A 24822-nucleotide genomic window follows, 5' to 3' on the forward strand; every position below is an offset into this window, starting at 1 on the left:
ATGTGCATCAGATACTATTATCTGGGTACTTTAGAATGGAGCGAAAGCAGAAACATGGGACAGGAGTCTGTCCCAGGAAGGCTCCATAGGGTCCTGCTCAGTTACAATCTAATTGGGCATCTTGTTTGTTTTCTGTAGGGAAATGACCTCTATCTGCACACTGCCATGGGGGAAGCTTGAAAGCATTGCAGCAATCCTGAGATTCTAGAAAAAGTGAGATTCGGGCCCCAGAGTTCCTCCAACAAGGACCAGGAACCACGTCAGCCCCCAGACAGGCCCAGAGAAAATCACCACGTATCTCAGGATCCCTTTTGTTACACCCCACTATGAAAGAATCTGGGGCTTTGCTGACTGATACAAGTTGGCTGCCTGCTTCAGACAACCCCATAAAAGAGAAGGATGCCGGAATTCATAGGCCGCACCAAGCAACAGAACTGAGCTCTTAAAAACCACCCCTCAGAGCACACCTACGTTTGTCTGGCTTTGCTGTCAGTGGTCAGGGTGAGAAGTGACTCGCAGCCCCCGCCTCGACCCCTCACCATGGGGCTCATGGTGACAACTCCGTGATCTTCAACCCCAAACTCAGACCAACGGTCCTCACTCTGGTTGCCCATTAGGATCATATGGGGAACTTCAAAACATACTGACACTCAGGTCACTCCCAGAAATTCTTTTTTTTGTTGGTGGGATCTTAGTTCCCTGACCAGGAATCGAACCTGTGCCCCGTGCATTGGAAGACGGACTCTTAAGCAGTGGACCACCAGGCAAGTCCCACTCCCAGAAATTCAGAACCATTTGGCTGAACTGGCGCAAGTGTGGGTACTTTATGTCGCACTCCAGGTGACCCTGGTGGCTCAGGGAGGGTTAAACATCACTGCGCTGGGCCAGCCCTCAAGGAACCAGAGGGTGAGGACAGTGGGCCCCACGGGGGTGGATGTCAGGTTGCTCTGTCAAATGGAGACACCAGGTAAAACTTGCTAGAATGCTTACACAGGATCAGCTCAGAGGGTGCTTCGCATAGAAAATACTTGGCAAGTGTTACTAAATATTTCTTTCCCTAGAATCAAACAGGCTAGCTAACATATATTACCTACCTGTTATCCCATTTAGTCCTCGGAACACCTCTCTAATGTAGACGTTACCATTGTCCCCCATTTATAAGATGAGAAAGCTGAGGCAGAGAAAGGGGATCTCTTTCTCAAGATTACCAGCTGGCAGTGGTGTGGGGCGGGGTAGGGGCTAAGACTTGAACCCAGCTATTCCCACTGCAGAGCCCCTGGCTTTCCATCTCTTCCTTGTACTATTTTCCTGCTTAAAGGGCTACTGAAGGGCAGTGACGTCCTCTGCCTCCCCACTCCTGGCCCTTGCCTGGCTGTGCCCCTGCCTTGAATGCCAGTCTCTTCTCTGCCTACAAGTCATAACCCTCCCAGGAAACAAATGGTCCTCTCCAGGCTCTTCCAGATGTCACAGGGAGCGTCCATCCATCCATTCATTTATTCTTCCCGTCCTTAAACAGACATGGAGTGAGCATCTAGTGAGTGCCAGGGACCGTGCTAGACACTGGACAGAAACACTGGGAGTCCTGGTGGAGCTTGAGGCCCTGTGGGGGAGACAGAAAAAAAAATACCAACCCACAAATAAATCACTGCTCCAAAAGGAGCTTTCACCTGACCCTGAGCATGAGAAGGCATCTACCAGTTTTATGCTGAGGCCGAGTGATTGGTCTTTCTGCCTGTTGAGTGGAGGATGATTGGCTGGGGGCTGAAGGTGAAGGCAGGGAGGTTGGGACGAAGGCAAGGGAGGAGGCTAAAGGAGGACTCCGGATAAGACAGGAAGGGGCGTGGCCCGGTGAGCCGCCTGCCGCTGCAGCTTGTAATGAGTGGTGACTGCGACTCGCTTGGGCCCTTGGGACACTCTGCAGTCTTTTTACTGTGTCTTATTTCATTATTGTATAAATTGCCTCCAGGGTAATATTCTAAATTTTTAACTATAGGGAGACACCAGGGGCCTGACCAATCAGAAGAGACTGTGACTCCAGGGCAGCTCATCAACCGGGGTTAGGCGTTAACCCTTTCACTGCTGGATTAATGGGGCGGTCCCAGGGGAGCAACCTGGATGGAGGAAGGGGTTTGGAGTATAACAACTTGTTGACCATGTTTTAACAACCAGTATTAAAACCAAGCGGTTCAGGACTTCCCAGGTGACCCAGGGGTTAAGAATCCCCCTAGCAATGCAGGGGATGGGGGTTCGACCCCTGGTCAAGGAACTAAGACCCCACGGGCCGTGGAGCAGCTAAGTCCGTGCGGCACCTACTGAGTCCATGCGTCACAACTAGAGAATCTGCAAGCCGCAACTAAGACTCGATGCAGCCAAATAGATACATAAAACTTAAAAAAAAAAAGAATGAAAATAAAATGAGAAAATTATATTTAAAAAACCCAAAGTGGCTCATATCAGCTAAGGCTGACTTCCTCACTAGTTTTCAGCTTCTAGTAACAAAGCTAGACTTAATCAAGATGAATTAGCCAGGCAGTAGTCACACAGGTGCCCCTTCCCAGGGGAAACGCCCTTGTGAAGGCTGGGCCAGTCTTGCATACTCAAACACTCCACAGGTATTTCCTGATGTTACTATTATTATCCTCCCTTCATGTTTGTTGCTGTTGTTCAGTCATTCAGTCCTGTCTTACTCTCTTGTGACCCCATGGACTGTAGCCCACCAGGCTCCTCTGTCCATGAGATTCTGCAGGCAAGAATACTGGGGTGGGTTGCCATTCCCTTCTCCAGGGGATCTTCCCGACCCAGGGATCAAATCTGGGTCTCCTGCATTGCAGGCAGATTCTTCACTGTCTGAGCCACCAGGGTGGAATCACTATGAGTTAGAAGTAATTCAAGTTAAATTGTACCTTTCTGGGTTCCACCGAGGGAACACCTTTCCTTCAAACGGAGTCCCTGGCTCCATGTCACTGGTTCTAACAGCCTTCTTCCAAGGGCTACATTTCTTCCCGTAACTACTTTGCTATGGGCTTTCCAGGTCTGCCTGTTATGTATAAATACACTTAACTTTTATGGGGTGTGTAGTGCTCTCATCATAAACCATCTTCTCCATCCGCAGGATTAGGGGAAGGGCTGGGGTGGGGGTGGGGGGGAGTGCGTGTACAGCCCAGCCCGGACCTTTGTGGTGAAAACTGATGCCGCCAGGTACCTCCCCAGCTGCTGCTGCTGCTGCTGCTAAGTTGCTCAGTCGTGTCCGACTCTCTGTGACCCCAAAGACTGTAGCCCATCAGGCTCCTCTGTCCATGGGATTCTCCAGGCGAGAATACTGGAGTGGGTTGCCATGCCCTCCTCCAGGGGATCTTCCTGACTCAGGGATCAAACTGGCATCTCTTGTGTCTCCTGCAGGTTCTTTACCACTAGCGCCAGCTGGGAAGCCCAAGCCAAACAATATTACCCCGAAGCCTTTAAATCTGGCCCATTGTTTTGGTGGGGAGTAAGACAAGATGCTAGAGGGCTTCCCCGAAGGCTCCGATGGTAAACAGCCCACCTCCAATGCAGGAGCCACAGGAGACAGGGGTTCAATCCCTGGGTCAGGAAGACCAAGACCCCCATGGAGGTGGAAATGGCACCCCACTCCAGTATTCTTGCCTGGAAAATTCCACAGACAGAGGAGCCTGGTGGGCTATAGTCCAAAGAGTCAGACATGACTGAGCGACGGAGCACACACAAGGCAGGAGGCTGGGGCCCAGCACAGGAGCCCCCCTTAACCTCACATCTCCATCATCCGGGCCACTGCAAGGACCTCCTCGCTCCAGTTTCCTCCCAGTTTACTCTGCGTTGCGCGTGGCCACTTGGACATTATCTCACATAGTGAACCCAGCTCATCACAGCCCTGCTGCAAAACCTCAGAGGCTCTTGGAATTGCTCTTAGAATAAACCTCCCACCCTTGCCCAGCCTCTTGGTCTGGTCCTGCCTTTAAAGCTTAATGGACAAGTTGATCTCAATAATAAATGGTGAGGAGTATTTTATTTCTGTTTTCAGACAAAGTAGCAGCTAAAGCCATCAGCTCTGGAGTCACATGGCTCATTCATTCATCAATTCAGTCAGCCGTCAGATATGTAGTGATGGCTTGCTATGCGCCAGGCTTGTTCCGGGCCTTGGGGGACTGGTGAACACGACACAGCTCCTGGCCGGGGCTGCTTTCCAGGGCGTGCAGACCTCAGAGCAGCACAGGAGCCAGGGTTTACAAGGGCTCCGGGCCCCTTCATGCTCTGCTGTGGCCCTCACAAGATTTGCAGTCATTTTTGGACACAGTCCTGGCTGCCTCTACAGGGTGCTCATGTTCTCATGGGGAGTCAGGCACTAAATAGAACCCTGATTTCAGGCCATAAGAAGTGCTAGGAAGAAAGTAAGCTATATTAACACATATATATGGAATCTAGAATGGTACTGAAGAATCTATTTGCAGGGCAAGAACAGAAATGCCAGATGTAGAGAACAGACTTGTGGGAGGGGGTGGGGGGGTGAGGGGGGACACACTGAGATGGTGGTGTTGACATCCACACACTGCCACGTGAGGAATAGCTGGCTGGTGGGAGGCTACTGCAGAGCACAGGGAGCTCTGCTCGGTCCTTCCTCTGCGATGATCTAGAGGGCGGGGTGAGGGGTGGTGGGTACGGAGGCTCAGAGGGGAGGGGATATATGTATACTTAGAGCTGATTCACGCTGTTGAACAGCAGAAACTAACACAACGTTGTACAGAAGTTATCTCCCAATTAAAAATAAATGTAAGGGACTTCCCTGCTTGTCCAGTGGTTGAGAATTTGCCTTCCAGTGCAGGGGATGCAGGTTCGATCCCTGGTCAGGGAACTAAGACCCTACATGCCACAGGGCTTATGCGTCACAACAGCGGTTCCTGAACACCACAACTAAGACCTGACCCAGCCAAATAAATAAATATATGTGTCCGTATATATATTTAATAAATTCTAAAATGGAAGCTATGGGGTGTACCGGCTGGTGACGGCAGGGAAGTCCTCCTGAGAGGGTGCGAGAGGGAAGTCCCCCTGAGAGGGTAAGAGCAGGGAAGTCCTCCTGAGAGGGTGAGCGCAGGGAAGTCCCCCTGAGAGGGTGAGAGAGGGAAGTCCTCCCTGAGAGGGTGGCAGCCAGCCAGAGGCCTCAGCGAGGAGCAGGGGCGGTGGATGGAAAGAACCTTCCAGGCAGGAGAAAGAAGAGCTAACGGTAAGGCCCTGGAGCAGGAACAGACTGCTGAGCTGGGAGAGCCAGAGGGCGGGGGAGCCCAGACAGGTCAGCTCCTGCCACCCCCATTCCACCCCAAGCAAAGCAGGGACTGCTGAAAGCAGCTGGACCCGAGTCCAGAGCTCCAGGCCCAGCCTGCCAGACCCGAGGCTGATCCCGAACCAGAGAACTTCCTGGCTCCCTCCCAACGCCCCCCCACCCAGCCCCAGCCCTGCAGTGGAGGGAAGTTTCCAGCCAAGCCCTGAGCTCATACCGGCTGGAGGCTTGCAACCCAGGAGGGTCACGTGTCCCCACACTACAGATGGGATGTGGGGGACGTGGGGGCGCTGGCTACATCCTCCAGGGCACGTGATGAGGGCCCAGCTCACCAGCACAGTGACTGGGAAAGGAACAGCCCCCCCAACAGCCCTCGGGTTCGGGGAGCTCGGCTGTGTCTGAGAACCCCTCCACTCACTTCTTTGGACCCATTTTGTGTCTAATGGGAGGCCCAGCCCCTTGCTTCCCCCAATTCTTTCATTCAGGAACCGTGCTCGTAATACACTACTGTACTATTATTCATTTTTCATGAACTGGATTGTGATTTTTTTTCTTAAAGACTTTTAAAAGGAATCATTGTATTGATACCGTATACTTGCCATAAACAAAAGGTAACTACTTTGTAATACCCACGCTATTCAGTTCTACCTAGATACTGACCCTGGTCTCCAGTGCACTGGCTTTGTTTAAAAGGGAGCATGCTCAGTCACTCAGTCGCATCCTCCTGTGTGACCCCATGGACTGGAGCCCACCAGGCTCCTCTGTCCATGGAATTTTCCCAGCAAGAATACTGGAGTGGGTTGTCATTTCGTTTAAAAGAGAGATTGTACGCACTCCCTGGTGGTCCAGTGGTTAGGGCTCTGCACTTCTACTGCAGGGGCAAAGGTTCAATCCCTGGTTGGGGAACTAAGATTCCACATACTGCTTGGCCTGGTCAAAAATAAATAAATACAAAAGGGAGACCGCATGGTGGGGGGAGTCCTTTCACAATGAATATGTATATCAAATCGCCACAATATACATTTTAAATATCTTATAATTTGATATGTCAATTGTACCTGAATCAAGCTGGATAAATAAATAAAAGAGAGAGTCACAACTATTAGGAAGAGATTAAAGAGACTAAGTGTGCTAGGAGCAGACACGGTCCCCTAAATAACAAACAACAAAAAAAACTGAAAAAGAAGAGAAAAGAGAACATTTCACTCTGTGATGCCATCTTGTCTAGCACCATCTTAAAGTGATTCTCCAGGAAACGAAACCCAGCTCTGTCCAACTTCAGTCAAGACAAGAGTCTGCTATGGAGCTGGTTACCAGGAACCCACCAACGCTCCAGGAGGACCAGAGACCCAGGCAGGGGCCACGGTGCCCAAAGCCTCCCGCAAACCCAGGGCAATTCCAGAGGTCCATGCTGCCCAGGACTGCCAGCACCATGGAGACTGGACGGGGCCCCTAGCAGGAGCCCTGCTGTCATCACCACCTCTAGGAGCAGGGCGTAGCTACCCCCTCCTACCAGTGTGGCCACCACTTCTCCATGTCACTTCTTGTTCTTACCCTCAGGCGTCTCCGACTCTTTGCGACCCCGTGGACTGTAGCCCGCCAGGCTCCTCTGTCCATGGAATTCTCCAGGCAACAATACTGGAGTGGGTTGCCATGCCCTCCTCTAAGGGATCTTCCCAACCCAGGGATCGAACCCAGGTCTCCTGCATTGAAGGCTGATTCTTTACCATCTGAGCCACCAGGGAAGTCCAAGAATACTGGAGTGGGTAGCCTATCCCTTCTTCAGGAGAACTTCCCAACCTAGGAATCAAACCAGGGTCTGCTGCATTGCAGGCAGATTCTTTACCAGTTGAGCTGCTGCTGCTACTAAGTCGCTTTAGTCATGCCCGACTCTGTGCGACCCCATAGACGGCAGCCCTCCAGGCTCCTCTGTCCACAGGATTCTCCAAGCAAGAATACTGGAGTGGGTTGGCATTTCCTGCTCCGACCAGCTGAGCTACTAGCTTCTAATTAAAAATCTGGGCGGGTTCATGTGACTGGCAGGATTGGGCTCATGCCAGTGTCCCCTCGCTGCAGAAATGGCTGGGAAAATGAGTACTTGACATTTTCAGCCTCTATCATGAGAGGTGGATTTTTGTCTCAGAAGACAGGAGATTCCCCAGGCACAGAAAGGGGATTTGAATACCAGTGTGGAAGAGGGTTCACACTGCAGCCTGGCCACTCTCCTCTGAAAGTCTGCCAACAGGGCTGGCCCTGGGCTTACACTCAGGAACTCAGATGTGGGGAGGGGGTCCCACCCCTGTGAACGGATGATGATGGCTCATTGCACCGAAAGTGTTTGTACATATGATGCAGTTCGTGTTGGACCCCTGCGGTCCTCCTGGGAGTCTGAAAATCTGGTGCCAGGCATAGGCTGCCTATGTGAGCAGCCCCCACTACAAACCCTGGGCACTGAGTCTCTAAGGAGCTTCCCTGGTGGGTAACACTCCACAGGCACCGTCACCCTCGTAGCTGGGGAGCTAACCGCCTCCCAGGGGCTTCCCGGGAAAAGACGCCCAGAGCTTGTGCCTGGTTTCCTCTGGACTCTGCCCCACGTGCCTTCTCCCTTTGCTGGTTTTGCTCTTCATCTTTTCACTGGAATGAGTCACAAGCACAGGGAGACCGTGTGCTGAGTCCGATGAGTCCTCCCAGGGGGCGCGGAGGTCTCGGGACCCTACACACCACCAGCGTCACAGCCTCCGAGCAACGCCAACTCAGGAAAGTCCCGACATGCTCAGGGTTCCCAACACTCCCAGTGACTCTTCAAGGCAGGGCTGTGACGTAGATATGGCAGTCTGGCTGGCCCTGTTAACAGAGGGGGAAACTGAGGCTCACAGAGGGGAGGGACCTGCCAAGACCTCAGGATCAGCAAACCGAGCTGAGTCCAGTGCTCTTGCCCTGGGGGGCTCGCCCCCAAACTCTCTCCAAGCTTAGAAGCTTGGGTCGGATTTTTTCTACCAGCTGAGCCCTCTGTGCAAGAAAAGCATTCCAGGCAGCCTGAGCCTTCTTGCAAATGGAAATGTTATTTCAATCGTGTCTGCACCAAACAGAGCGCAAACAGGACATTTTGCACCATGGCCGTCTAGCAGTTAAATGAGTGTCCCCTCTCCTTGGGCTGCCCAGGCGGTGCTAGTGGTAAAGAACCCGCCTGCCAGTGCAGGAGACATAAGAGACCTGGGTTCGATCCCTGGGTCAGGAAGATCCCCTGGAGGAGGACATGGCAACCCAATCCAGTGTTCTTGCCTGGACAATCCCCATGGACAGAGGAGCCTGGTGGGCAACAGTCCATGAGGTCACAAAGAGTCGGACACAACTGAGCGACTTGGCACGCACACACCCCTTCCCTTACACCTGCATGTCTCCAGGCTGGGACTCCAGAGTGCCTGCATCTGGATCAGAATCAGTTGGTGCCTTGCTTAACAAGCAGATTCTCAGGCCTCAACTAGACTTACTAAAGGAGCACGCCCACCAGGCAAGCCAAACCTGTCGTGAGGAAGCTCCCTGAGGAGTGCGTGTGGTCAGCACGAGCCCGCCGCATCATAAGCCCTCTGTAAATAAAAACTGGACTGGAGAAAGCAGAGACTGCGAGGACTTTGAGATAAAGGTCCATACTTCAGCGGGGTATGGGTCCAGCAACGTGCGTGCTAAGTCCCTTCAGTCGTGTCCAGCTCTCTGCAACCCTATGGACTGTAGCCCACCAGGCTCCTCTGTCCATGGGATTCTCCAGGCAAGAATACTGGAGTGGGTTACCATGCCCTCCTCCAGGGGCTCTTCCCAATTCAGCGATCAAACCCGTGTCTCTTACATCTCTCCACTAGTGCCTCCTGGGAGGCCCCCAGCCGTGTATTTGGAGCCAGTTCTGAATATTGAGAAGCTGAAGTTCTCAGAAATAGTTTACACGACTGGAAACTGTTTTCAGCTCAACTTAAAACAGGTGGAGCTTTGCCCCTTTTGTTGCTGCTTTTAATGTCTGGAGCCTGACACGTCTTCCTCAGTGGTTGTAGGGGCTGCATGATGGCCCCCCAAAAGATCTGTCCATGTCCTCGTCTCTGGAACCTGTGAATTCTACTGTATTTGGTAAAAGAGTGAATACTGCCATATAAGGCAAAGGATGTGATTTAAGGATTCTGAGAGGAGGAGTTTATCCTAGACTATCTGCTTGGGCTCCAAATCCAATGACGAAACCACTGTTATAAATCCATGCTCATAAGAGCGGGGCCAAGGCAAGCTTGACAGATGGGAGTAGAGACCGTGATGTGAGGATGGAGAGACTGGGGGTTGACTCCGCTGCAAGTCAAGAAGTGCTGGCCGCAGCCCGAGCTGGAAAGGGCAAGGAAGAGAGCGTCCCCTCGAGCCTCCAGAGGCAGGGTGGCCCTGCTGACACCTTGATTTCAGATCTCTTGGCTTCCAGCACTATGAGGAAATACACCTGTGTTTTATTAAGCCACCTACCGCATAATACATTGTTACAGCAGCCACAGAGAAGTCATACAGCCACGGAAGTTATTCCAGATTTTAAAAAAGGGAAGTCCCTGCGTTTGCCTCCCACACCCCAGGGCCTTTGCACATGCCAACCCTTCTGCTCCTGTGCTCTGTCTCAGCTCACCAGGGCCCAGCTCCTTCTCACGGTTCCTGTCCCTGCCCGAATGTCACCTCCATGCAGAAGCCTTCCCTGAACCCAGGCTTGCAGGGGAAGGCGCTGCCAGTCACTCTGCGGCGTCTTACCCCATTTTTACTTACCACAGGATAAACGACCTCTCAACTTGTTTACTTGATTGGAACCTAGTCTGTCTGCTTTGTGACCACAGTCCCCATGCCAAGTAGCTGGTGGGGGTTAAATCCACGTGTCACTAGAGGGGGTGATGTTATTTTATACTGAAACGGAGAAATACAAGCTCCATATGATCACATTTAATATTCCAGAGAACTCTTTAGCTACAAGAAACCTCCTCACTATATCCCAGCCCACCAGGCCACACTGTCCCTCCCTTCGGCCATAAGGTCACTTAGATGGGAAGCTGAGGCCTGGAAGGATTCACCCTCTGGCCACATCATGCTAGCTATCTCTGTGTGACCTTGAGTTTAATGTCTCCCTGAGACGAGGTGACCTCCTTAGTAAAGAGAGGAATTTTTTTTTTTACTACTGGCACTGGGTCCCATTGATGAAATCATTTCAAACTGCCCGAACCTGTGCTAAGCCTTTTCTTTTTCCTCTGAAGTATAGTTGACCTATTATATTGATTTCAGGTATACAACACAGTAATTCAATATTTTTATAGATAACACGTCAGTTATAAAATGTTGACAATTTTCCCGTGCTGCACATTCCATCCATATAACATTTATTTTATACCTAGCGGTTTGTGCCTCTTAATCCCCTTCTCCTATCTTGCCCCTACAGCTAGCTGCTCGCTAGCGGTGTGCATCTGTTTCTCTTTTGTTCTATTTATTTTTTAGAGAAAACATACACTATTTGTCTTTGTCTGATTTATTTCACTAAGCATAATACCCTCTGGGCTTCCCTGGTGGCTCAGATGGTGAAGAATCCACTTGCAATGTGGGGGACCTGGGCTCAATCCCTGGGTCCAGAAGATCCCCTGGAGAAGGCAGTGGCACCCCACTCCAGTATTCTCACCTGGAGAATCCCCATGGACAGAGGAGCCTGGTGGGCTACAGTCCATGAGATCACAAAGAGTTGGACATGACTGAGCGACTAACACACACACACACACACACACACACACACACACACAATACCCTCCAGGTCCATCCATGATGTAGGCTAGACTAGTCACACGCATACTCCTACTTGGTCCTTATGGTAATCCTATGGGGGAGGGGGTTACTATTATGGACCTAATTAATGGATGCAGAAACAGAGGCATATGAAAGCTTCATCACTGGCCCAGGGTTGCAGAGCTAGTAAGGTGGAACCCAGACTCTGAGCTATATACCAGGACACTGTTCTGCTCAAGACACCCACAGCCCTCAACCTTCTAACTCACTTTGAACGGTTGGCTGAGAGAGACTTAAATTGCTGACTAATGCATGCACAATGGCACACACCTGCCGGTCTTTAATCAGAGTCAATGTCTGGGGAAAACGTTTTTTCTTGTTTCCCTTGCTTTTGAAAACTTGTTGCAAGAGTCAGCATCCTGAAAGCCTGAACTTCTCTGCCCCTAAATCAAAGGGCAAGTGCAGAGACTTCTCTCGTGGCTCAAAGGTTAAGAATCTACCTGTCAATGCAGAGGACATAGGTTTGATCCCTGGTCTGGGATGATCCCTTATGGCACAGAGCAACTATAACTACTGAGTCCTCACCCAGAGCTCACGAGTTGCAGCTACTGAACCCACGTGCCACCACTACCGGAACCCAGGTGCCTAGAGCCCACGCACCACAGCAGCAGAGTCCACCACAGCTAGAGAGCAGTCCCCGCTCGCCACAGCTAGAGAAAGCCTGCATGCAAAAATGAGGACCCAACACAGCCATAAATGATTTTTTTAAAAAAGGGGCAAGTGCAAATTTTCTCTGTAAACACACAGTGGGGAGAACGTTCTCGTTATCATGGCCCTTGCATTCTTCACTCTCCAACTCCTGCTTCTCTGTCCACAGCAGGCAGGCAGACTGATCTACAGGTGCGGGGGGCGGGGGGGAGATGTAAAGGGCCCCTGAATTATTTACTATTAAAAGGCACTGAGCTGCCAGCTTCCTCTCTGAATTATTTAGCACCTCCATGTAAACTGTGCAATCCCAGCATGTCCCATTCACGTTAGCTCTGTGGAAAGTGGTTTTGTTCTAGGCAGTGTGACAAGCTCCCTGTCTCTTTGGCATCAGCTACTCTGTGCATCCTTAAGTCAGGAATAACTGATGTTGTTTGCTAGGGGCCCACAAAGTTCAGAATCAGGTCCATCACGAAACACAGAGGGGTTTCTGCCTCCCAGCAAAGATGAGATGACCGGGTTCCTCTGCAGGCGGAAAAGGCGGAGCAACACGTGCAGTGAGGTTTCAGTGGCTGATTCCCGAGAGCCCACTGGGGCCTCATGTATTTCCCCCAAAATATGAGACACCGACTTCGGTTTTTGCAGAAGCTGCTACACTGTTTGGTGGATAAGATGCATGTGTAAGACAACTGGAGAAAAAGGGCTCATCCAGCTTCCACCACTTAAACCTGCTGATCTCTGGCTCTCTCATTTCTCAGAATCTCAGAGTCCCCCGTTTGTAAAATGGGAGCAATGTGCCTTCCTTCCAGTGCTGTGAAGACTGAATGTGTTCGTGTAGAATATTAGGAATCTGTTCATCCATTTACACCTGACAGCATAAACATCAATTCCCCAGGGTCTGGGGAATACGCGAAATGAATCGATGAAAAAAATGCAGCTGGTGTCTGATTGGATAGACGGATAGAGATGAGCCCGTCATGGTCAAGCCTCAGACAATGTGGTTTTAGGAACACGGGGAGCAACTTTCCTTCATACAGTCCTGCCTTTCTCTGCTAAGCCCTGTGCAATGGATGAGCAATGCAGAAATACATTCAGTGAGTACTCATTGAGCACATACTAGGTACTGGGTACTAAGCTGAGGGGAGATAGCCAATGAATAAAATGCAGACAAAAATACCCATACACTCTAGAATGAAGGAGGTAGAATCACTGCCCTCAAGGAGCGTGGAGAGGAAGAGGGACAGGTGAGCAAGTCAGAGCACAGAGGGTCACGATGCTAAGCGAGGGCTCAAGGCAGCAACAGTGAGACCAAAACAGACACGTTGGGGCATTCGAGGGAAGTGTCACAAGGGGGCTTGTGTCTGAGCTGAAGTTCAGGGCTGTAAAAACACCACCAGCTCTAGAGAGGCTGGGGGAGGACATACTGGGATTTGGCTAATGATAGCTTTCCTGACTAGGGTAGGAAAGGAGAGTTTCAAAGATGGGGCTTTATGCTGCCATAACAGATGAATTTCTATGTTAACTTTAGGAGGTAATAAAAATTTTAATTAAACATCTGCCAGGTTACAAAAGGGCAGCCATCATGAAAAAATAATCCAGGTCATTTCCTCTTGAAAATAGCCAGTTTCAAAGATGGTCTTCGAAAGTAAATGGAGAAAAAAGCCTAATCAAATGTAAGATGGTGTCTCAGCCAGGCTGGGAGAGATTCAGCATGGACAATTTCGGGACATTTTGGCTTTCCCCTCTGCCTCCACCCCCCGTCCCTTGAAGGTATCTGTTTTTTAGCTGTCTCTGAAAAGAACTTGAAGTCAGCCCATTAATAGAATTCAGACAAATGTCAGCACTTCTCATGTACTGGAAGGGGAGGACTTGAGAAAAGCTTAAATGCTTGGGGCAGCCACAGGACCCTGAATTAGTCAGGACTTTTTTGATTGCAAGTGATTGAAACTCAACTCAAAACTTTCCACCTTCAGGCATGGATGGATCCAGGTGCTCACAATACAATCAATCAGGCCATGTCTGGTCTCCGTCGTCCTCTGTGTTGGCTTCTCTCTCAGAAGGCACGGCCCGTGTCCTTACCTAGTGGCCACTCTGGTCCCAGGTGTACTTATTATCAGCTGAGCAACCAGGGCAGAAAGATCGTCTCTTTTTTTAGTAACTCTCTAAAACATCTCAGAGTTAGCTCTGATAGCCCTACTGGGTCACATGCCAATCCCTAAATCGATCTGTGACCAGGGAAACGAGCATTCTCGTTGGTCACATGTCCACTCTTGGCACCAAGGGTCTGGTTAACCTTTTCTTTTTCATGATCAATCTAAGTTATTAATTTTTATTTAAGCTGTTTCTTGCTATGAGCATAGAGACAGAAAATCAGCCTACTGGTCATCATTTGATATACGTAAAGAAGGTGAGTCTAAGGTCCCACATACTTTTCTGGTCCGTGTGCAGAGTAGTAGTCCAAACCACGGATGCTGTGGTCCAGGCTCTCCTTTTTCATCTTCGTGGCCGGTTGGAAGCAGATTCACAGGTTGCTGTTGTTGCTGCTGTTCAGTTGCTCAGTCGTGTCTGACTCTTTGTGACCCCCTGGACTGCAGCACGCCAGGCTTCCCTGTCCCTCACCACCTCCTGGAGCTTGCCCACTCATGTCCATTGAATCGGTGATGCCATCTAACCATCTCGTCCTCGGTCTTCCCCTTTTCCTCCTGCTTTCTATTTTTCCCAGCATCAAGGTCTTTTCCAATGAGTTGGCACTTTGTATCAGGTGGCCAAAGTATAGGAGTTTCAGCTTCAGCATCAGTCCTTCCAATGGATATTCAGGGTTGATTTCCTTTAGGATTGACTGGTTTGATCTCCTTGTAGTCCAAGGAGTCTTCTCCAACACCACTATTCAAAAGCATCAATTCTCTCATGCTCAGCCTTCTTTATGGTCCAGCTCTCACATCCATACATGACTATTGGAAAAACCATAGCTTTGACTTAACAGACCTTTGTCAGCAAAGTGATGTCTCTGCTTTTTAATACACTGTCTAGGTTTGTCATAGCTTTTCTTCTAAGGAGCAAGCATCTTTTAATTTCATGGCTGCAGTCACCATCTGCAGTGATTTTGGGGCCCAAGAAAAGAAAGTCTGTCACTGTTTCCGTTGTTTCCCCATCTATTTGCCATGAAGTGATGGGACCGGATACCATGATATTTGTCTTTTGAAAGTTGAGTTTTAAGCCAGCTTTTTCACTCTCCTCTTTCACCTTCATCAAGAGGCTCTTCAGTTCCTCCTCACTTTCTGCCATAAGGGTGGTGTCATCTGCGTATCTGAGGTTATTGATATTTCTCCCGCCAATCTTGATTCCAGCTTGTGCTTCATCCAGCCTGGCGTTTCTCATGATGTACTCTGCATATAAGCTAAGTAAGCAGGGTGATAATACACAGCCTTGACATACTCCTTTCGCAATTTGAACCAGTCTGTTGTTCCATGTCCAGTTCTAACTCTTGCTTCTTGACCTGCATACACATTTCTCAGGAGGCAGGTCAGGTGGTCTGGTATTCCCATCTCTTTAAGACTTTTCCAGTTTGTTGTGATCCACACAGTCCAAGGCTTTGGTATAGTCAATAAAGCAGAAGTAGATGTTTTTCTAGGAATGCTCTTGCTTTTTCTATGATCCAACTGATGCTGGCAATTTGATCTCTGGTTCCTCTGCCACTTCTAAATCCAACTTGAACATCTGGAAGTTCTCGGTTCAGGTACTGATGAAGGCTAGCTTGAAAGATTTTGAACATGTCCTTGCTAGCGTGTGAAATGAGTGCAACTGTGCGGTAGTTTGTGCATTCTTTGGCATTGCCTTTCTTTGGGATTGGAAGGAAAACTGACCTTTTCCAGTCCTGTGGCCACTGCTGGGTTTTCCAAATTTGCTGGTATATTGAGTGCAGCGCTTTCACAGCAATCTCAAGGATTTGAAATAGCTCAACTGGAATTCCATCACCTCCACTAGCTTTGTTCTTGGTGATGCTTCCTAAGGCCCACTTGACTTCACCCTCCGAGATGTCTAGCTCTAGGTGAGTGATCACACCATCATGGTTATCTGGGTCATGAAGATCTTTTTTGTACAGTTCTTCTGTGTATTCTTGCCACCTCTTCTTAGATATCTTCTGCTTCTGTTAGGTCCAGAATAGACAGTGGTGACTGACTCCAGGGACAGGGCTTGGACCTAGTGTAGAGAGGGGGTCCCTATGAACTTGGTCCCTCATCCCCTCCATGCCACAAATTCCAAAGGACGACCAGCATGGTCACTTCCACCCCAGGGAGCAAGCTGAGAGCTCCTTGCCACGCATACTCCTCAACAGAGGCTGCCCCAGCTGTGGCTGGGACGGACCGCACAGTCCAGAAAGCCGGAACCCAGCCTCCACTGCCATCCTCAACCTGGACCGCCCTGGAGCCAACCCCTCTTGAACGGCAGAGACTGAGATGAAGAACAGGTAGTTCCCCTGTAAAGAACAGGAAGAGTGAGGTTCAGTTACCAAAGTAAGGGCAAAGGATTCTGGGTGGACTAGAATCCCCATCACCCAGGATAGTCCCCTGGGAGAGTTCATCTCAAGGAAAGGCTCTAGCTTGGCAGCTGAGCCTGGGACTCCAAGGGAAGGTGTGAATCTTGGGCAGCGTGAGGTCTGGAAATTGACCCCACCTTCGTCAGGCGGCCTTGACCATGTGGGCTTGAAACAGCACATAAAACGCTGACCAGCTTAAACTGGTTTTGCCTCCTTAAATAGGTTCTTGATTAACCGAAATTTGAATTATTTTAGAGACACACGTGCAGGATGGAATCCGTGTCTCCAGGACGTCTCTATGTCTGTCTCCATGTCTCCAAGACATCTCTATGTCTCTGCGTCTCCAGGACCCTGGATCCAAAAACCTTCAGTCTATGTTCAAGCTGGTTTTAGAAAAGGCAGAGGAAACAGAGATCAAATTGCCAACATCTGCTGGATCATGGAAAAAGAAAGTTCCAGAAAAACATCTATTTCTGCTTTATTGACTATGCCAAAGCCTTTGACTGTGTGGATCACAATAAACTGTGGAAAATTCTGAAAGAGATGGGAATACCAGACCACCTGATCTGCCTCTTGAGAAACCTATATGCAGGTCAGGAAGCAACAGTTAAAACTGGACATGGAACAACAGACTGGTTCCAAATAGGAAAAGGAGTATGTCAAGGCTGTATATTGTCACCCTGCTTATTTCACTTATATGCAGAGTACATCATGAGAAACGCTGGGCTAGATGAAGCACAAGCTGGAATCAAGATTGCCGGGAGAAATATCAATAACCTCAGATATGCAGATGACACCATCCTTATGGCAGAAAGTGAAGAGGAACTAAAAAGCCTCTTGATGAAAGTGAAAGTGGAGAGTGAAAAAGTTGGCTTAAAGCTCAACATTCAGAAAACGAAGATCATGGCATCCGGTCCCATCACTTCATGGGAAATAGATGGGGAAACAGTGTCAGACTTTATTTTTCTGGGCTCCAAAATCACTGCAGATGGTGATTGCAGCCATGAAATTAAAAGACGCTTACTCCTTGGAAGGAAAGTTATGACCAACCTAGATAGCATATTCAAAAGCAGAGACATTACTTTGCCAACAAAGGTTCGTCTAGTCAAGGCTATGGTTTTTCCTGTGGTCATGTATGGATGTGAGAGTTGGACTGTGAAGAAGGCTGAGTGCTGAAGAATTGATGCTTTTGAACTGTGGTGTTGGAGAAGACTCTTGAAAGTCCCTTGGACTGCAAGGAGATCCAACCAGTCCATTCTGAAGGAGATCAGCCCTGGGATTTCTTTGGAAGGAATGATGCTAAAGCTGAAACTCTAGTACTTTGGCCACCTCATGCGAAAAGTTGACTCATTGGAAAAGACTCTGATGCTGGGAGGGATTGGGGGCAAGAGGAGAAGGGGACGACAGAGGATGAGATGGCTGGATGGCATCACTGACTCAATGGATGTGAGTCTGAGTGAACGCCGGGAGTTGGTGATGGACAGGGAGGCCTGCTGTGCTGGGATTCATGGGGTCGCAAAGAGTCGGACACGACTGAGCGACTGATCTGACTGATCTGATCTGATGGTAACAATATATATGTTGCCAGCAGCGCCCTTTATGAAGCAAGAAGCCCGTCACTAAGGAAAACCTGACATCCAGCAGCACAAGTAGCTTATGGGGACTGATTCAAGACTAGCCCATCAGCTTCCAGGCTTGAAATTTCCCTAAACCCTTACATTTTATCCCAGAACCCTGGATCGCAGAGACAGATTTGAGCCCTGCCTCCTGCCTCCTTGCCTGTCAACTTGGCAATAAGCTTTCTTTTTTCAAAAGCTGGTGCCACAGTATAGGCTCCTCTGTGCGTCTGGCAGTGAGCCCATGATTGGTGACAGGCTTACCTGAAAAAGAGGGCAACATCCCCCTCCCCACCCCGAGCACAGCACACATCTCTGGCCTGCAGCCCACGTGGTGATCCCCTACCAGAGTACGTTGCCAGGGCAGGAGACAGGCCCTCTTTAGTTGCTGGGCTGACCAGTTACATGAAGATGTGAAACTCTGGTGGCAGGAGAGCCCAAAGGGATTTGCTCCCAAGCATGAGCAAGACCACAGGGCTTAGAGGCAAACAGCCCAGAGGATGCATCAAAAACCATGACCACAGAAGTCACCCACACTGGGGCCTGCCATGTCCACACGTGAAGCCCAGCTACAATCAGAAGCGTCTGACAAGCCCGCAGAACAGCCACAGTCATGGTCCACCTCCTCGCGGAAGCCACCCTGAGCATCTTTTATTTTTTGGCCGCGCTGGGTCTTGGCTGCTGCCTGAGGGCGTTCTCTGGTTGAGGCGGGAGGGGCTGGTCTCTGGCTGTGGGGTGGGCTTCTCACTGCGGTGGCGTCTCTCGACTCAGCACAGGCTCGAGCGCGCGTGGGCTCAGTGTTCGTGGTGAATGGGCTTAGTTGCCCCAAGGCATGCGGGGTCTTCCCAGAGCAGGCATCAAACCCGAGCCCCCGGCCCTGGCAGGTGGATTCTCAGTGGCTGGACCACAGGGGAGCCCTGCACTGAGCACCTTGGGGCACCGTGGCCTTGGGTCCTGACGGCAGCCCCAGGACATAAGCATCACCTTCTCTCTTTGACAGGTGGAGACACTGAGGCCCGAAGAGATTCATCTACTTGCCCAGAGCCAACCAACGAAAGGTGACGGAGCTGGAACAGAAACCTGGCTCTTCTTGACTGCACAGGCTCGGAACCACCCCTTCGCTATGGGACCCCCTCCCCAGCTAAAGGTTTTGCACACACCCACTGAGGGCAGTGGTACACCAGACCATCCAGGTTAGAGAGAAAACAAAGGATCACCCACAGACCAGAAGTCGACGTTTCCGTGGCGGGCCCCGTGTTCAGATCCCAGCTGCGCCTGTTTGGAGCTGCTGGCTTTCAGCAAGTCACTCTGGTCCCTCCAAGCTATCACCCGTCAAGAGGGGAAAATAGTGTCCTGGCCATCCCATAAGAGGCCGCGTGTTAGTGCTCATGGATGTGTTTGAAAACTACAGCGGGCTGCACAGATGTAAATAATCCTGATAATACCCTCCAAGGAGGAGGCCAATGAACGTATTAAATACTTCTGAGGGAGGAGACGGCGGTGTTGATACCACACTGTCTCAGCCCGAACAATGCCATCTGCCTCCAAATATTGTGATGTGGGAGGGAAGAAACAATCTTTATCCAATTATCTCCCTTATGAAGATGTACTGGAGTACAATTAATTCTCTATGCCATAATATTCTCTTAATTCGGGGTAAAAATAGGCCTTTCTTCCGGAGGCCTCTGCTATGATATGCGAAATGCCGCTTCCCCATTTGTAATATGCTAATACGTTGGTAATTAAAAGCTCCAAGATTCTGTTTAATGACTGTGTTTGGTTCGTTCAGGATAACCGCATCATCTACCCACTTTTCTGGGGTTCCCAGGCAGCATCTAGAGGGAAAAATAAGTGTTTGAGAGACAAGAGGAACCCTCCAGCCTCGCAGTGGTCCAGACACACCTCCTCTAGACTCTGAGGGGAGTATATGCTGGGAGCTTTCACCTCCTTCTCCAGTAAAGGGAAGCATTCTCGTATCATGAGCACTTGTTCCAGTCTTGTGACTTTGGACTTGACACTTCACCCGCTCCCGATTCCCCAGCGCCAACCACAGGCTAGAGGGATCAGCCAGCACACGGCTGACACTGTGGGCTGGGTCATTCTTCCAGGTGGGACCATCCATGTATCAGGACATCTGCCAACATCCCAGCCTCCACCCACAAAAGCCAGGAGCATCACCCTCACCAATGGTAACATCCCCAAATCCCTCCAAACATTGCCAAATTTCTCTTTTCATTGCACAGTCACCGAGTGGAGAACCACTTGACCGAATATAAAAAGCTGAAAAAGCCATTTAAAATTCTATTCCAAGGGGATCAATTAAATAAAGCATGGTGCATCCACCCAGTAAAATTTACTCAGCACGTAAGTCAGCCCTATAGGAACGGACACGGAACCATCTTCAAGCGAAAAGGTCAAGAAGCAGGACAGTATGTGTAGCGAGCTAATTTTCTGTTCCCCTTATTTGCATATTTGTTCCTTTGTTTACAGGATGTCATTAGCGGGGCACAAGAACACATAAATGGGTGAGCCGGACTTTGACATGGAAGAGAGATGCTTCGTATTCACATTTCTGTATGAATTTTGTGCCCTGGGCATGTATTACTTATTTAAAGAGTAAATAAAGTTTTAAAATAAACACCTAGCTCCTTGTCTGGCTCGGAACAGTCTCAGTAAATTCTGTTTCCGTTCTCTCCTCTCCACGGTCACAGCCACTCTCAGACAGCCTCAGACAGGATATTCTTTATCTGTCCCGTACTGTCTCCTGGAACATTATCAACAATTCACATCTTGAGAGCAGCTGCCCAGCCCTGCAGACTGACGCCCCCTGTGCCAGGAAGGCCGTGAGACTCGGGGGTTTCAGAGAGAGGAACTGGGCCCCGAGGCGTGGTGAGGTCAGGTCCCTGATTCTGCGCTGGTTTCTCAGGTCCTCTGGGACACTCACAGTCCAGGCTGACCCAAAGGCTGAAACGTGAGGTCCAGACACACAAATGATCCACTAGATCCTTTGCTATGTAAAAGAATTTAAATGGGACGCTTTCAAACTGTGAGTCCTTGAGAGAACACAAGCATGGCTTCCCTGAAAAGGAGCTTGACTGTCTTCACCATGTCTAGGAAAGTCTCTCAGATGATAAACATTGAAGTCCTACTTCATACAGGGGTCAGCTTAGGAGTAGTGAGCACGCAGCAAAATGATCTGCCCAGTATCAGATTCTTCATTTGCCAAGCAACACACGAATTGCATCAAACCAGTATTTTCCAGTATGTCTGACACAACTATGCAGAAAATTTTGAAACATTAAGAAATCTGGTAAGATGAGTTTGGAAAAACTGGGTTAAAAGAGGTTAGACAAGTTTCTAAGTTTCTTTACTGCAGGACTTCTCAGAGCATTTATTGAGAACGAAACTAATTTTTCTTGAAAAATTAATTTCTTTCTTCCTCCCTTTTGCGGGTCCTGTTCCTAGAGGGCACAGAAGCCTATCTGTGCTTCCTGCCCTGGGGCCGGTGGGTTGCAGGGTCGAACAAGAAGAAGCCTGAAACCAAAGGCTCTTTCTGCCTTTAATAAGGTAACATAGCAGGGGAGTGCGGGATGTCCTCTAGCAGCAGAGAAAGGGTGATGGGTTTCCAGGGTCTGAATGTTTGTGTCCCTCACCAAAATTCAAATGTTAAAATCCTAATTCTCAATGTGATGGCATTAGGAGGCGGGGACGGGTGTGATTAGGTTATGAGGGTGGAGCCCTGGAAAACAGGATTGCTCAGTTCAGTTCAGTCTCTGAGTCGTGTCCAACCCTTTGCAACCCCATGAATCCCACCACACCAGGCCTCCCTGTCCATTACCAACTCTCAGAGATCACTCAGACTCACGTCCATCGAGTCAGTGATGCCATCCAGCCATCTCATCCTCTGGCGTCCCCTTCTCCTCCTGCCCCTAATCTCTCCCAACATCAGAGTCTTTTTCAATGAGTCAGCTCTTCGCATGAGGTGGCCAAAGTATTGGAGTTTCAGCTTTAGCATCATTCTTTCCAAAGAAATCCCAGGGCTGATCTTCAGAATGGACTGGTTGGATTTCCTTGCAGTCCAAGGGACTCTCAAGAGTCTTCTCCAACACCACAGTTCAAAAGCATCAATTCTTCGGCGCTCTCTTTCTTCACAGTCCAACTCTCACATCCATACATGACCACAGGAAAAACCATAGCCTTGACTAGGCTCTCACCAGACACAGGATTGCTATGCGAAGCTTATTCAGTCATGTCAGACCCTTTTGCGACCCCCTGGACTGTAGCCTGCCGGGCTCCTCTGTCCATGGGTTTCTCCAGGCAAGAATACTGGAGAGGGTTGCCATGCCCTCCTCCAAGGGATCTTCCTGACCCAGGGATCAAACCCGGGTGTCTTATGTCTCCTGCACTGGCAGGGGGGTTCTTTACCACTAGTGCCAGGACCAGTGCTCTTATAAAAGTGACCCAGAGAGCCCTGTTGCCCCTTCCATCACGCGTGGACACGGTGAGAAGACAGCCATCTGTGAACCAGAAAGCGGGCTCTCACCAGACACTGGATCTGCTGGTGCCTTGAACTTGACTCTGCAGCCTTGAGAACTGCGGGAAATAACTGTTATTTAAGGCTCCCAGTTATGGCAGTTACTACAGCCTGGACAGGCTAAACAGAAGGCAAGGAGAGAAAAGAAAGAATGTGCAAAACTAGGGACAGAAAACATCCTGGGGCTTGAGAGCCCTGCACAGTGGCAGTCCCTGCCCCCCTCCAAGTGCACAGCAGGACTCCAGAGAAGCAGGGCCCAGCCAAGAACTCCATCCCCGAGGCGGCAGAGCCTCCAGACCAAAGGAGGGATCTCTCCCACGGTACCCGGTAATCAGGAGCACCCCCTCCAGACACAGCTCCCGCTGCTGTCTGAGACGCCCCTCCCAAGCCAGTTTACAGAAGCAAGTGAGAAAAAGCCCAAGGCTGAGCAAGACGGATTTCCTACCAGCCCAACAGAATAGCAGCTCAGAGAAAGCAGAGAGTGGTTAAAAGCACATTGATAACAGCAACAAGATGCAGGGCTGGGTGCACAGCTGAAGGCAGAGCCTGGGATTCGTGCTTCCAACAAGGGTTAATGGCGGGAGGAGTCTCCAAAATGGGGCGAGTGATACTCGGCTTCCCAACCCCTTCCCTTTCTGTCTGTAGGTCAGATGTCATAATGAGGCCTTGAGGATGAGAGGGAGCATGGTGAAGCTGCCGAGCTGACGGCTCACCTGCCGGGCGCACAGCCCCGCAGGGCGCGGTGGAGGAGGCAGACAGAGGAGAGGTGGCCCACTCAATCTCAGGGGGCGAAACTAAGCTGCCTAGGTGGTGCCCAGACACTGGAGGTGATTTGGCATTTATATCAATCAAGAGCCTCGAAAAATGTTGTGCCTTTTGGCCTAGTAATTCCCCTTCTGGGAATCCGTGATAAGGATTTCATATAAAATGCTGGGTGCTCTTTAGGTAAAAAGTTAAATTATTCATAATTGGGGAGGAGAGGAAAGGAAATACACTGAAGTCCAAGGAATGGGGAATGGACAAGTAAATTACAGTACATCCATCAGATGAACTACGAGGCAGCCATTAAAGTGAGGTTTATGCAAAGTTTCAGTGACGTGAGAATATTTCGTGTGAGGCAGCAGAGCAGGATGCAGACGTGCACATCTGGAACGTGTGACAAAAATGCATCAGAAAAATAACCCAAAGGAAACACAGTAAAATATTGTCCGGAGAAGGGGAGTGGAGAAGGATGACAAACTCAGGGGAAACGATTTTATAACAATCCAAGGTAGCATGTTTATTTAACTTATATGCAGAGTGCATCACGTGAAATGTCGAGCTGGGTGAAGCACATGCTGGAATCAAGATTGCCGGGAGAAAAATCAATGGCCTCAAATATGCAGATGACACCACCCTTATGGCAGAAAGCAAAGAGGAACTAAAGAGCCTCTTGATGAAAGTGAAAGAGGAGAGTGAAAAAGCTGGCTTAAAATTCAGCATTCAGAAAACTAAGATCATGGCATCTGGTCCCATCACTTCATGGAATATAGATGGGGAAACAATGGAAACTGTGACAGACTTTCTTTTCTTGGACTCCAAAATCACTGCAGATGGTGACTGTAGCCATGAAATTAAAAAGATGCTTGCTCCTTGGAAGAAGAGCTTGATAAACCTAGACAGTGTATTAAAAAGCAGAGACATTACTTTGCCAACTAAGGTCTGAATAGTCAAAGCTATGATTTTTCCATTAGTCATGTATGGATGTGAGAGTTGGACCATAAAGAAGGCTGAGCCAAGGAATTGATGCTTTCAAATTGTGGTATTGGAGAAGACTCTTGAGAGTCCCTTAGACTGCAAGATCAAACCAATCAATCCTAAAAGAAATCAACTCTGAATAATCATTGGAAGGGCTGATGCTGAAGCTCCAATACTTTGTCCACCTGATGCATACAACTCATTGGAAAAGTCCCTGATGCTAGGAAAGATTGAAGGCAGGAGGAGAAGGGGGTGGCAGAGGATGAGATGGTTGGATGACATCACTGACTCCATGGACATGAGTTTGAGCAAACTCCGGGAGATGGTGAAGGACAGGGAGGCCTGGTGCTGTAGTCCGTGGGGTTGCAAAGAGCCAGACACAGCTTAGCGACTGAACAATTGGCAGTTCAAAGAAGATTTCGTTCTGAGTGACTGAACAAGAACAAAGGTAGCAGGTGAGGTGCAGACGGGACTTTCCTGCTCGTTATTACTTCATTCCTTAAGAGCCCCCTGGATAGACGAGCCTGGGGGGTCAAATGAGATGACGCCGTGGTAAAGGTCCCCTCGAGAATTCGGAAATGGGGCTCTGGTTGGCTTCCTATGGCTGTCATCGTGTTGTTAAAACAAC

At 49.6% G+C, this 24822-nt stretch overlaps 1 protein-coding gene and 1 non-coding gene across 2 annotated transcripts in view; one reads left to right on the top strand and one right to left on the bottom strand.

The window, feature by feature from the left end:
* The window catches only part of LOC147359985 (uncharacterized), a 312313-nt gene that overhangs the window by 211606 nt on the left and 75885 nt on the right, over positions 1 to 24822 (bottom strand). The window lies entirely within an intron of this gene.
* Positions 6125 to 6196, top strand: TRNAR-UCU (transfer RNA arginine (anticodon UCU)). The gene has a single exon. It is a non-coding gene; the product is annotated as a tRNA-Arg (tRNA).

Source organism: Bos grunniens, chromosome 13 (genome assembly GCF_055505025.1).
Source record: "Bos grunniens cultivar Pamir isolate PY7600 chromosome 13, Bosgru_T2T1.0, whole genome shotgun sequence".
In the NCBI taxonomy this organism is placed as follows: Eukaryota; Metazoa; Chordata; class Mammalia; order Artiodactyla; family Bovidae; genus Bos; species Bos grunniens.